We start from the raw sequence: 13,010 nt of genomic DNA on the forward strand, positions 1-13,010 counted from the left end.
GGAACGGGCCAGCTGTGTCAAAGTGATCCCTCTCTGACCAACTGTGTCAAAGTGATTCCTCTCTGACCAACTGTGTCAAAGTGATCCCTCTCTGGCCAACTGTGTCAAAGTGATTCCTCTCTGGCCAACTGTGTCAAAGTGATCCCTCTCTGGCTAACTGCACTAAAGTGATTCCTCTCTGGCCAACTGGGTCAGAGTGATCCCTCTCTGGCCAACTGGGTCAAAGTGATCCCTCTCTGACCAACTGTGTCAAAGTGATTCCTCTCTGACCAACTGTGTCAAAGTGATCCCTCTCTGGCCAACTGTGTCAAAGTGATTCCTCTCTGGCCAACTGTGTCAAAGTGATTCCTCTCTGGCCAACTGTGTCAAAGTGATCCCTCTCTGGCTAACTGCACTAAAGTGATTCCTCTCTGGCCAACTGGGTCAGAGTGATCCCTCTCTGGCCAACTGGGTCAAAGTGATCCCTCTCTGACCAACTGTGTCAAAGTGATTACTCTCTGGCCAACTGTGTCAAAGTGATCCCTCTCTGGCTAACTGCACTAAAGTGATTCCTCTCTGGTCAACTGGGTCAAAGTGATCCCTCTCTGGCCAACTGGGTCAAAGTGATCCCTCTCTGGCCAACAGTGTTTAAATGATCCCCCTCTGGACAACTGTGTCAAAGTAACCCCTCTCTGGCCAACTGTATCAAAGTGATCCCTTTCTGGCCAACTGCATCAAATTGATCCCTCTCTGGCCAGTTGCCTCAAAGTGATCCCTCTCTGGCCAGCTGTGTCAAAGTGATTCCTCTCTGGCCAACTGTGTCAAAGTGATCCTTGTCTGACCAACTGTGTCAAAGTGATCCCTCTCTGGCTAACAGTGTCAAAGTGATTCTTCTCTGGCTAACTGAACTAAAGTAATCCCTCTCTGGCCAACTGTGTCAAAGTGATCCCTGTCTGACCAACTGTGGCAAAGTGATTCCTCTCTGGCCAACTGTGTCAAAGTGATCCCTCTCTGGCTAACTGCACTAAAGTGATCCCTCTCTGGCCAACTGGGTCAAAGTGATACCTCTCTGGCCAACAGTGTTTAAATGATCCCCATCTGGACAACTGTGTCAAAGTAACCCCTCTCTGGCCAACTGTGTCAAAGCAATCCCGCTCTGGCCAACTGTATCAAAGTGATCCCTCTCTGGCCAGCTGTGTCAAAGTGATCCCTTTCTGGCCAACTGCATCAAATGGATCCCTCTCTGGCCAGTTGCCTCACAGTGATCCCTCTCTGGCCAACTGCGTCAAAGTGATCCCTTTCTGGCCAACTGCATCAAATGGATCCCTCTCTGGCCAGTTGCCTCACAGTGATCCCTCTCTGGCCAGCTGTGTCAAAGTGATCCTTGTCTGACCAACTGTGTCAAAGTGATCCCTCTCTGGCTAACAGTGTCAAAGTGATTCTTCTCTGGCTAACTGCACTAAAATAATCCCTCTCTGGCCAACTGTGTCAAAGTGATCCCTCTCTGACCAACAGTGTTTAAATGATCCCCCTCTGGCCAACTGTGTCAAAGCAATCCCGCTCTGGCCAACTGTGTCAAAGTGATCCTTCTCTGGCCAACTGAGTCAAAGTGATCCCTCTCTGCGCAACTGTATCAAAGTGTTTCCTCTGTGTTCAACTTTGTCAAAGTGATCCCTCTCTGGCCAACTGCATCAGAGTGATCCCTTTCTGGCCAACTGCATCAAATTGATCCCTCTCTGGCCAGTTGCCTCAAAGTGATCCCTCTCTGGCCAGCTGTGTCAAAGTGATCCTTGTCTGACCAACTGCGTCAAAGTAATCTCTCTCTGGCTAACAGTGTCAAAGTGATTATTCTCTGGCTAACTGCACTAAAGTAATCCCTCTCTGGCCAACTGTGTCAAAGTGATCCCTCTCTGACCAACAGTATTAAAATGATCCCCCTCTGGCCAACTGTGTCAAAGTAATCCCACTCTGGCCAATTGTGTCAAAGCAATCCCGCTCTGGCCAACTATGTCAAAGTGATCCCTCTCTGGCCAGCTGTGTCAAAGTGATCCCTCTCTGGCCAACTGCATCAAAGTAATTGCTCTCTGACCAAATGCATTAGTGATCCTTCTCTGGCCAACTGTGTCAAAGTGATCCCTCTCTGCTCAACTGTATCAAAGTGTTTCCTCTGTGTTCAACTTTGTCAAAGTGATCCCTCTCTGGCCAACTGCATCAAAGTGATCCCTTTCTGGCCAACTGCATCAAATTGATCCCTCTCTGGCCAGTTGCCTCAAAGTGATCCCTCTCTGGCCAGCTGTGTCAAAGTGATCCTTGTCTGACCAACTGCGTCAAAGTGATTCCTCTCTGGTCAACTGTATCAAAGTGATCCCTCTCTGGCTAACAGTGTCAAAGTGATTCTTCTCTGGCTAACTGCACTAAAGTAATCCCTCTCTGGCCAACTGTGTCAAAGTGATCCCTCTCTGACCAACAGTGTTAAAATGATCCCCCTCTGAACAACTGTGTCAAAGTAATCCCACTCTGGCCACCTGTGTCAAAGTGTTCCCTCTTTGGCCAACTGTGTCAAAGTGGTTGCTCTCTGACCAAATGCATTAGTGATCCTTCTCTGGCCAACTGTGTCCATGTGATCCCTCTCTGGCCAACTTTTTCAAAGTGATCCCTCTCTAGCCAACTGTGTCAAAGTGATCCCTCTCTGGCCAACTGTGTCAAAGTGATCCCTGTCTGGCCAACTGTGTCAAAGTGATCCCTCTCTGGCCAGTCCTTACTCTACTGTGCAAAATGCTACTTTCTTGCAGATATTAAATGAAAATGGGGATAAGTCTGTGTTTTCTGCAGAGGAGAAAAACAATCAGGGATGTGCTGCAGGACAGAGCTGTGCAAACTGCAGGGCTGGATGGACAGCGATGCAAATCCCGTTTGCCTGGAGATCCCCTTTACGAAACAGATACTGTTGTTGCCTCGCTCCTGCCAGCATGCTGCTGTAGATTGGAATACACAGACGGCTCCCGTGCCGTCTCCCCGTCACCCCCTGAAGTTGACTGTGACCCCATCGGTTTATTTCCAAACATTGAACTTATTTTGTTCTGGCATCTCCTTAAACAGGGCTTGTTTTTTTTTTTCAACAACCCCCCCCCCCCCCACCAGAAATCCAGCACAGATGGTGATTGATTTTTCAAGTGCTGACATCCCTGCTTGAGAAAATGTTCCCACCTTCTTTGTGCCGAGCCAGTCAGGCAGACTAACATGGTGATGCGATCATCACTTTCATACAGACATGCAGAATTGATTGACAGGGAAAATTTAGCATAAACCGCACATTCTTCCAGACCCCTCGGCCCCCCTCTGCCCACTCCGCTTCTCACAGACACACAAAGTGCATCGCCGAGAATTCAAAGCCAAAGTGCGCCTTTCTGTAGACTGCCAGGTCTTCATTTCCTCTTCCCCAAAATGTTTGGGGCTCATTCACACCGCGCAGTGCGCATTATTCTGCGCATAAAAGGTGTGCTCTGTGCATGCGCGTGGCCATGCATTGCAGCACTTCCTTTTTTAAAAAAAACACTTTTATGTCATTTTTTTTTTTGTAACGCAGTTTTGTACGCTACAACAAACAAAAAAGCGCATCATGTCTATATTGTTCCCCGACGCACACCAGCGCAATGTTCTGGGCCCATAGACAGCAACGTTTTTTGTTGTGTCCTTGCGTTGAGCCTTTGTTGATCAATCAGACCTGCGCAGTACAATGCATTAGTTCTGAATGAGCCCTAAGCCCCATTTACATCAGAACGCGGTGCAGGAAACTCGCGATCCGTGAACGTTTCCCGCACTGCAGTTGCAATCTGCAGCCGGTGTCAATAAGTTAAAGAGGAAATAAACTCTTCCTTATTTTTTCTTTTTTTTTTTTTCCCCTGCAAAGTAAATGCATAATGTGCTAGCATGCATCGTATACTAGCACATTATGTGACACTTACCTGCAAAGAAGTCCCTGCTGGCGGCCGCATCCATGTTCACCTGTCTTCCTTTCCGGGTCTGCGGAATCCGGCTGTATTACTGGCCTAGAGCTGCGTGACGACACTCCCGCGCATTGTTTTTGTTTTGTGCTGTATATGTAAATGCACCCCCAACCCAGCTCCTGTTCTCTGCATCCCAAAGCCTCCCTCTTTGCTTACTTCTTCATGCCCTCCTCTGCTCACTATTGCACCCCCACAAAGCTGCCAACCTTGTAAAGGTTAGCCGGTCAATGGTGCGCGCTCTCGCGTGCCCACAGTGAGGGCTCTGCATGCCAGCTGTGGCACGCGTGCCATGGGTTCGCTCTCACTGTTCTAGTGTCATCCCAGAAGCAGTTCCTCCATAAATTCCACGTGTAATGACCTCAGTTTGGGGAAATAATTAATGTAGAATTATAGGCAAAACTATTTTTTTCATTTTCGATAGAGTACGGGAGGGTTATAACCCCTGTCAGATTTTTTTAGGCCATCTGTGTCCCATGTTGGGGATTTCCCTTCACTTCCTGTCCCATAGCCAAACAGGAAGTGAGAGGAAATCCCTGCAAACAAAGGGAATTCCCTGGGGACCCCCAGCTCAACAGAACTAGTGTCCCCTCTAGTACTTTTCTGGGGACAACCAAAAATGTGTGATTTTCTTTACTTTCATGTTCAATGATAACGGTACACAAGACTAATAGAGGGGGGCAATCTCCCTAACGGAGGAACAGACAGCAATAAAAACTGACAGGGGTTCTAATCCATCGCCACTCTTTCCAAAACTAAAAAGAACATTTTGCCTTTAGTTATACTTTAAAATGATATTAAAGGCTTGGCTTTAAAAAAAATAAAAATAAATAATAAGCATGTTTTACTTACCTGCAGCCCCGATCCTCCGAATCTTATCCCCCATCAGGGGCGTTTCTGGCCTCCCCTCCTGCCCCCCCCAGAGTGGGGTGCGTGCCATTGTTGCACCCGAGCAGCGGCTCTGTGTGCCCCTCTCTCTCCTCATTGGCTCACTGGCTGTCATTGACAGCAGCGGGAGTTTTAAAGGGTAACTCCACTTTTGTGGGGGAAAAAAATAGCAAATAAAGAAAAAACAATACAGTGTATACATTTGCGACACAAATCATATTGTAATTGAATGGTAATAAAAAAATGACCTTTCCTTTTCAATCTGCAGCTGTTGTAATTTTCTGAAAATGCAATGCAATATGGCCGCCTGGAGCTGTTCTGTACACAGAATGTATACTGACCACACCCCCAGAAACATCATTTCCTGCTTGTGTGATTGGCTCACCAATTTTCCCAGAAGTCTGCACTAAGATACAAGTCAGATTTCTGGCATCCCCTGCAACACAAATGTCATTTTTGGTGAGACACTCCCAATAGGAACACGTCTAAAGGGATGCAGGCCCAGCAGATTTCATCATTAGTGCTCTGCAGCTGCACAGCTGATTGATAATTATAAAACCTCTCCCATTAGACTCACTTTCCCACATTAGCACAAACACACAATGATTTCTTCAGACTAACAAAAAGTAGGAATCTGCAATAAAGTTTGTTATCATCCTTGCAATGTACAGAGATCACCCAGAGGGGGAATGATTTGATCTCAGCAAAAGTGGAGTTACCCTTTAAGGCTTTGATCTACTGGAATTTGTCATCTCAGAGCTCATACAGGAGGGGGTGGAGCAATGCAGCCTAAGGAGCCAATCAGCTGTGCTTAAAGTGTATATGTGCTAACAAGGAATGTGCTGATAGGAGGAGAGAGAAGAATGAACAAGTGATGACCTTGTCAGTCTGCTGCTTTTCCTTTCACTGTCCAGTCACAGTAAGGGGGAGGGACAAGGCCTCTAAGGGCTCGTTTATAATAGAAGTTGAGTTTTCTAAAACTCAGTGTTTGAGCCTTGCTTTTACCTCCACCCAAACGCTCCAGAGGCAGCAGCCAGGGGTGTCCACATGCCAAGGGGCACGTCAAATGCTCTTTGAAGAGTGACTTGAACATGGATCGCTCTTCAGACATTGAAGCAAATGTAAGTGAGCCCTAAGTGTTACTGAGCTGCAACAATAAGGTCAGGCGTGCTGTGTGGCAGAGCTGTGTTCATTTCAGGACTGGATAGACAAAAGTGCAAATCATTTAGCCAGTAAAATACATTATAAAGCGCTGTGTAAACTGCTGGCGCTATAGAAATCCTGAATAATAATAATAATAATAATAATAATAATAAAATAGATAGATTCAGCTTAAAAGGATGGGGGGGGGGTGGAGTAATGCAGTCTAAGGTGCCAATCAATTGTGCTTAAAGTGCCTGTCACATGCTCCCCGAAGAGTGATCTGAACATGGATCGCTCTTCAGACACTGAAGCAAATGTGAACGAGCCCTAAGTGTTACTGAGCTGCAACAATAAGGTCAGGCTTGCTGTGTGGCAGAGCTGTGTTAATCTCAGGACTGGATGGACAAAAATGCAAATCATTTAGCCAGTAAAATAGATGGATTCAGCTTAAAAGGATGGGGTGGGGGGTGTAGTAATGCAGCCTAAGGAGCCAATCAGTTGTGCTTAAAGTGCCTGTCAAATGCTCCCTGAAGAGTGATCTGAACATGGATTGCTCTTCAGACACTGAAGCAAGAATAGAAATCATTTAGCCAGTAAAATAGATGGATTCAGCTTTAAAGGACAGGGGTGGGGCGGTGGAGGAATGCAGTCTAAGGAGCCAATCAATTGTGCTTAAAGTGCCTGTCACATGCTCCCTGAAGAGTGACTTGAACATGGATCGCTCTTCAGACATTGAAGCAAATGTGAATGAGCCCTAAGTGTTACTGAACTGCAAAAATAAGGTCAGGCATGCTGTGTGGCAGAGCTGTGTTAATCTCAGGACTGGATGGACAAAAATGCATATTTTTATCCAGTAAAATAGATGGATTCAGCTTTAAAGGACAAAATGCGCCATTTTTTTTTCCCCATCTCTGGTCACACAGGGAGTTAATTTGAGTTATATTCGGGATATTTCTCGCCATACTGCAGAATGTAAGAGAATACCATCTGGTTGTGAAACTGAACACTTCAGAACGGGCTAACTGGCGTTTTTCAGACCATCGGCCGTGTTTGCGTGACTAAATACATACAATTAAGGACCAGCAATTCCTGCTCTCTATGAACACATTGTTTGCCAGGGTTCAAGGGCTCAGATAATAGACGGCAGGGACTCAGACCCATCAGCAGCCCACGGTGGCAAAAACGCCCCCCCCCCAACCCCCCTCCCCAGCATTCATCTCTCATTTTCTCATGGTGTCCTGCAGGATGAATAATGCTTTCATTTTTATATGGACAAAAAAAAAAAAAAAAAATATTCAGTTCATTAAAGTCATGAGACCTACAATATTTTTTAATTAATTTCTTTTTTTTTTATCTTTAAAGATTTATGTACAGACAAAATTCCATAAGTATAATAGTAAGACAGCTTATATTCAACATGTAATGAGTAATACATATAAGCACACTCTGAAATACAAGATTCGTATTTTGAGAGAAATTTTAATGAATTTTAAAAGAAATACCTTCTAAATATTTTTTCCGATAAAAACAAAAAGGTAAAAAAAAATAAATGTAAAGGAAAACATCAGCTTTAATAAAATGATACAAAGTATATAATCTGTACAGAAGCCATGGGATTCCATATATTGCTGAACGCTTTCATTTACAGGGTTAAAGGATTCATTTAAAAAATAGCAAAATAAATAAATAAATAAATAGTTTAACCACTTAAGCCCCGGAAGATTTTACCCCCTTCCTGACCAGGGCCTATTTTGCGATTCGGCATTGCGTGACTTAAACGGACAATTGCGCGGTCGTGCGACGCTGTACCTAAACGAATTTGACATCATTTTTTTCCCCACAAACAGAGCTTTCTTTTGGTGGTATTTGATCACCTGTGCGATTTTTTGATCATGCGCTATAAACAAAAAAAGAACGTCAATTTTGCAAAAATAACAATATTTTTCACATTTTTTTATATGTAATTCTCCCCAAAAAAAAGTAAAAATCAAAATTTTTTAACATTTTTGGCCAATTTGTTTTCTGCTACATATGCTTGGTAAAAAAAAATCACAAAAAGCGTATTTTGATTGGTTTGCGCAAAAGTTATTGCGTTTACTAACTAAGGGAAAGATTTTTGTCATTTTTGTTGGTTTTTTTTTAACGAGTAATGGCGGTGATCTGCGATTTTTTTTTGCGGGACTGCGACATTGCGGCGGACAGATCGGACCCTTGACTGACATTTATGACACTTTTGGGGGTACCAGTGACATTACTACAGTAATCAGTGCTATACATATGCACTGTTACTGTAAAAATGACACTGGCAGGGAAGGGGTTAACTTTATTGGGGAAGGAGGGGTTAAGTGTGTCCTAGGGGCGTGCTTCTAACTGTGCAGGGATGTGGCTTTACATGTAACAGCACACATAGCAGGACCGTTAGATCTCTGCTGTTACACAGGGGAGAGTGACAGGCGGATTTGTTTACATTAGCCGCCTGCCTTTCTCCCTTCACAGCGGACGATCGCGAGTGACCGGCGGACATCCGGTCACACGCGCTGACTTGTTAGGGAACGGGGCGGGAGCACGCCTCCGGCGGCGCGTGCCCGCCCGCTACTGGTTCACGGACTAGTGATGTACCGATACATCACTTTGCCTGGCTGGAGCTGACCGCCGCAGTATATGTACTTGCGGCGGTCGGCAAGTGGTTAAAGCGGTTGTATCCACCCCCCAAAAAAAAAAAAAAAAAACAACAAACCCTACAGGGTTTGAAATAGTTTCCTTAGAACGAAGCCCCAACACGGTCGCCCGGACACAGCTGAAGCAGCTGACATCTTCCCTCTACGTCTCTTCCGGTTTCGGCGGCTCCGGCACTGTGAGTGGCCCGAGCCGCCATGACGTCACTCCCGCGCATGCGCGTGGGAGTTCACTTTCCGGCACGGAGCTCTGAAGGTCCTGCAAGATACGCCGGACCTTCAGAACGCATGCGCCGCTGGGGTCAGCGGCTGCATGCAAGGCGAATATCTCCTAAACCAGTGATGGGGAACCTTGGCACCCCAGATGTTTTGCAACTACATTTCCCATGATGCTCAGGTACACTGCAGAGTGCATGAGCATCATGGGAAATGTAGTTCCAAAACATCTGGGGTGCCAAGGTTCGCTACCACTGTCCTAAACCGTGCAGGTTTAGGAGATATTAATTTTACCTACAGGTAAGTCTTAATATAGGCCTTATTATAGACTTACCTGTAGGTAAAAATTAAAAAGCGGAGTATACTATCACTTTAACCAGGTGCAACCAATGCAACCAAATTTGCATTATTTACAATACAAAATGTACTGTATATATATATATATATATATATCTATATATATATCTATATATATCTATCTATAGATATATATCTATAGATAGATATATAAATATCTATAGATATCTATATCTATCTATATCTATATCTATATATATATTGTATATAAACAGTACACACACAAAATTAGATTTAATAACAAATATTTAAATGATTTTAAAAACATCTTTCACACCAAATTCACACATTTTTTTAACATTAATCTCATATATACATTTTTTATTTAAAAAAAAAAAAATACCGAAAAGTGAATATTTTATTTTATATCTGTAACATTTTAATGTCCGCCATTCACTACCATTGATTTCATTTGCAGCGCTTTTTGATTTACACAAATAAATTCAAGTATGCTCACAAATATTTTAAGATATTTTTTTCTTTTCTTTTCTTTTGTAGGGACAGCGCACACAAAATCCCCCAGCACAGTCTAAGCAACTGTTGGAATGTTTGAGGTAGGAAACTTGACCTTTCAAAGATCAACATAATGAAAACAAAGAAAAGTATTGTCCATTCACGGTCATATGAATGACAACAGATTAATCACAGTCTCAATTCCACTATCTGGATTCCAAAAAATGTAAAGGAAAAATGTTAGGGGGGAAAAAAAGAAGTTCATTAGATAGATGCAGTTGACAAAATGTATAAACCATAAACTCTTTAGAGCAATTTAAATATCGGGCATCAGCAACCTGTCTCTTGGTGTTTTACACGATTGGATATTTGATGTTATTAGATGCTTCTAGTTTTTGTGAGAGCCCAGTGTTATAGGGTAAGTGTTGTACGGGAAACCTTCATCTATAATTACTGTTATAGGGAAATGTAATGTGTTAGCTTGCACATAAATTTAATTATTATTGCCATGTTTGCCCTAAAGTTATTTCTGTAGTAACTTTTATATTTTATGTCTATGTTTCTATAATACATACGCTATAGCCAAACGTTGATGGACACCTGACTATGTCATCGGTATGAGCTTGTTGAACATCCCATTCTAAAACCATTATTAGGCCCCTTCCTGTGTGTCCACAATGGCCTCTACTTGTCTGGGAAGGCTTTCCACAAGATTTTGATGTGTCTGTGGAAATTTGCGCCTATCCAGCCAAAAGAACATTTGGTACTGATGTTGGAGGTGCAGACCTGTCTCATAATCGGCTTTCAATTCATCCCAAAGGCGTTCAGTAGAGTTGAGGTCAGAGGCTTTTTGAAGGGCATTTCAATTCCTCCACACCAAACTGGGCAAGCCATGTCTATATGGAGTTGGCTTTTTAGACAGGGACACAGTCATTTTGATTGAGGTCAGGGCTGTGTTCAGACTAAGGATCGACAATTATCGGCAAAGCCGATATATCGAGGGCCGATATGCACTTTTCCAGGTCGCCAATATTGCCGATATTTCGGAAAGTGCTGCAGCTAGAGGCATCACCCCCGGTACCGGCGTCCAAAGCCAACGGTCGGCTGTCTTGTAATGAAAACCGATGCGGCTGAGAAGCCGCTTGGTTGTCATTACAAGGTGCGGGAGGGGACGTCTCCCCCCCTCACGCCGCCTTCTGAGACCCGGGCAACCAGCCTACACGGCCGCCAAAGACCCGATCAAAGTTGCATTCGGCTCTGAACGGGTCTCCATGTAAAAACCCGGAAGTGATGTCATGACATCACTTCCTGGTACTCGACGCCAGACTAAAAAAAAAATTACAGCCAAACTTGGTGTTTTGAATTCTTTTAAGTGCAGAGAAGGGGTTTGCGGTCTTTTAGACCCCCAGATCCCTCCACAATAGTACCTGCCAAGTGATGAAAAAAAAAATGTACGAAAATATCAGCCAATATCGGCCGATACCGATATGCAATGGCCAAAATATCAGTATCGGCAACGAAAAACCGATATCGGTCGATCACTAGTTCAGACCACTCAAGTTCCTCCACACCAAACTGGTCAAACCATGTCTTTATGGAGCTGGCTTTCAACTGGAACACATTAATGCTAGAACAGAAAAGGAGCTTACTCGAAAATGTTCTCCGATGGTTATAAACATACAATTGTCTAAAATGTCTATATATATATGCTGTAGCAATATCACTGCAAACACGTGAACCCAACAATTAGATAGATAGATAGATAGATAGATAGATAGATAGATAGATAGATAGATAGATAGATAGATAGATAGATAGATAGATAGATAGATAGATAGATAGATAGATAGATAGATAGATAGATCGATAGATAGATAGATAGATAGATAGATAGATAGATAGATAGATAGATAGATAGATAGATAGATAGATAGATAGATAGATAGATAGATAGATAGATAGATAGGTCAAATGTTTGCAACCTAACCCTCACACCCGTTTGAGCTTATAGGACACCCTATTACAAAAACCATGGGCATTAATAGGGAGTTGGCTCCCCTTTGAGGCTATAACAATCTACACTCTTGTGGGAAGGCTTTCCTAAAGATTTTGGAGTGTGTCTGTGGGAATTTGCACCCATTCAGCCAAAAGAACATTTGTGAGGTCAGGTACCAATGTTGTATGAGAACAGGGGCTGACTGGTAATTTTCAGCCCAGGGGGCAAGTACATTTTAGAGGCCCATGGTGCAGCAACTCGGCCCCCCTTCCACTCTCCCTCTTCCCGTCCTCCTCCTGACCCCCATTCCAGGCTGAATCTCGGCTCCAGATACTCTCTACCTACCGGCCGAGTCCGGATTCCCAACCTGGTCAGCATGGGGCGGTTGGGGGGAGCTAAGACAGCTTGGTTCTCTTCACCAGGAATCATTTTGGCATGTCTGTGGCAGAAGCGGTGCAGCCTTTTTACAGGGCATCAAAGTGGACCAGGGGGGCAATTGCCCCCCTGCCCCCTGGCCCAGTCCTCCCCTGGATGAGAAGACCTGGTGTTCCAGTTTATCTCAAAAGTGTTCTTATTAGGGTGTTTGTGATGATTTTTAAGGGTGCAATGGGCTTTAAACGGCTACTGAGTGAAGCTCCTTTCAGTTATCCTGGACCTGTTTTCCTGTTTTTGTGCCAAAAAATGTTCTCTCATTTGCTGGAAAACATGGCATTATATATTGGATATCAGAAGAACCGTATTGTCACCAGAACAGGAGGTCAAGAGAAAAATATGGTCTTTATTTAATACACTAGATCAGGGCTTCTCAACTAGGGTTCCTCCTGAGGTTGCTAGGGGTTCCTTGAGCAATGGGCAATTTCTGCCTCTCAGATAAGTTTCCAATGACACCATTATTCCTTTTAGCTATCTGTAAGGGGGTAATTATTCCCAATGATGACAAGAGTAAGGAGCATTCTTCCCACTGACTGTCACACTAATGTGTCATTAATTGTAGATTTAAAATTTTTAGCAGGGGTTCCCCGAGACCAGAAATTTATTTCAAGGGTTCCTCTCTGTTAAAAAGGTTGAGAAAGGCTGCACTGGATGGTTTGTGGACACCTGACCATCATACCTATATGAGCTTGTTGGATATCCTTTTCCAAATCCCTTTGACATTAATAGGCCGTTGGTTTACTCTTTGGCGCTATAACAGCCTCCCCTCTTCTAGGAAAGCTTTTCACAATATTTTGGAGTGTGTCTGTTTGTTAGGCCCCTTTCACACTAGTGCGACTTGTCCCGCGATTTTGGACCGCAAAATCG

The 13,010-nt window shown here is 43.9% G+C and overlaps 1 protein-coding gene across 5 annotated transcripts in view; it reads left to right on the forward strand.

Annotated features, from left to right (window-relative positions):
* The window catches only part of ZNF536 (zinc finger protein 536), a 628,548-nt gene that overhangs the window by 249,270 nt on the left and 366,268 nt on the right, over window positions 1–13,010 (forward strand). For all 5 annotated transcript variants that reach the window (XM_082270639.1, XM_082270638.1, XM_082270642.1 and 2 more), the window contains one exon: window positions 9,761–9,816. The gene's annotated coding sequence lies outside the window, so the exon portion shown is untranslated. The remainder of the gene's footprint in view (window positions 1–9,760; window positions 9,817–13,010) is intronic.

The sequence above is a fragment of the Pelophylax lessonae genome, assembly GCF_965119305.1.
Source record: "Pelophylax lessonae genome assembly, chromosome: 10".
Lineage (NCBI taxonomy): Eukaryota > Metazoa > Chordata > Amphibia > Anura > Ranidae > Pelophylax > Pelophylax lessonae.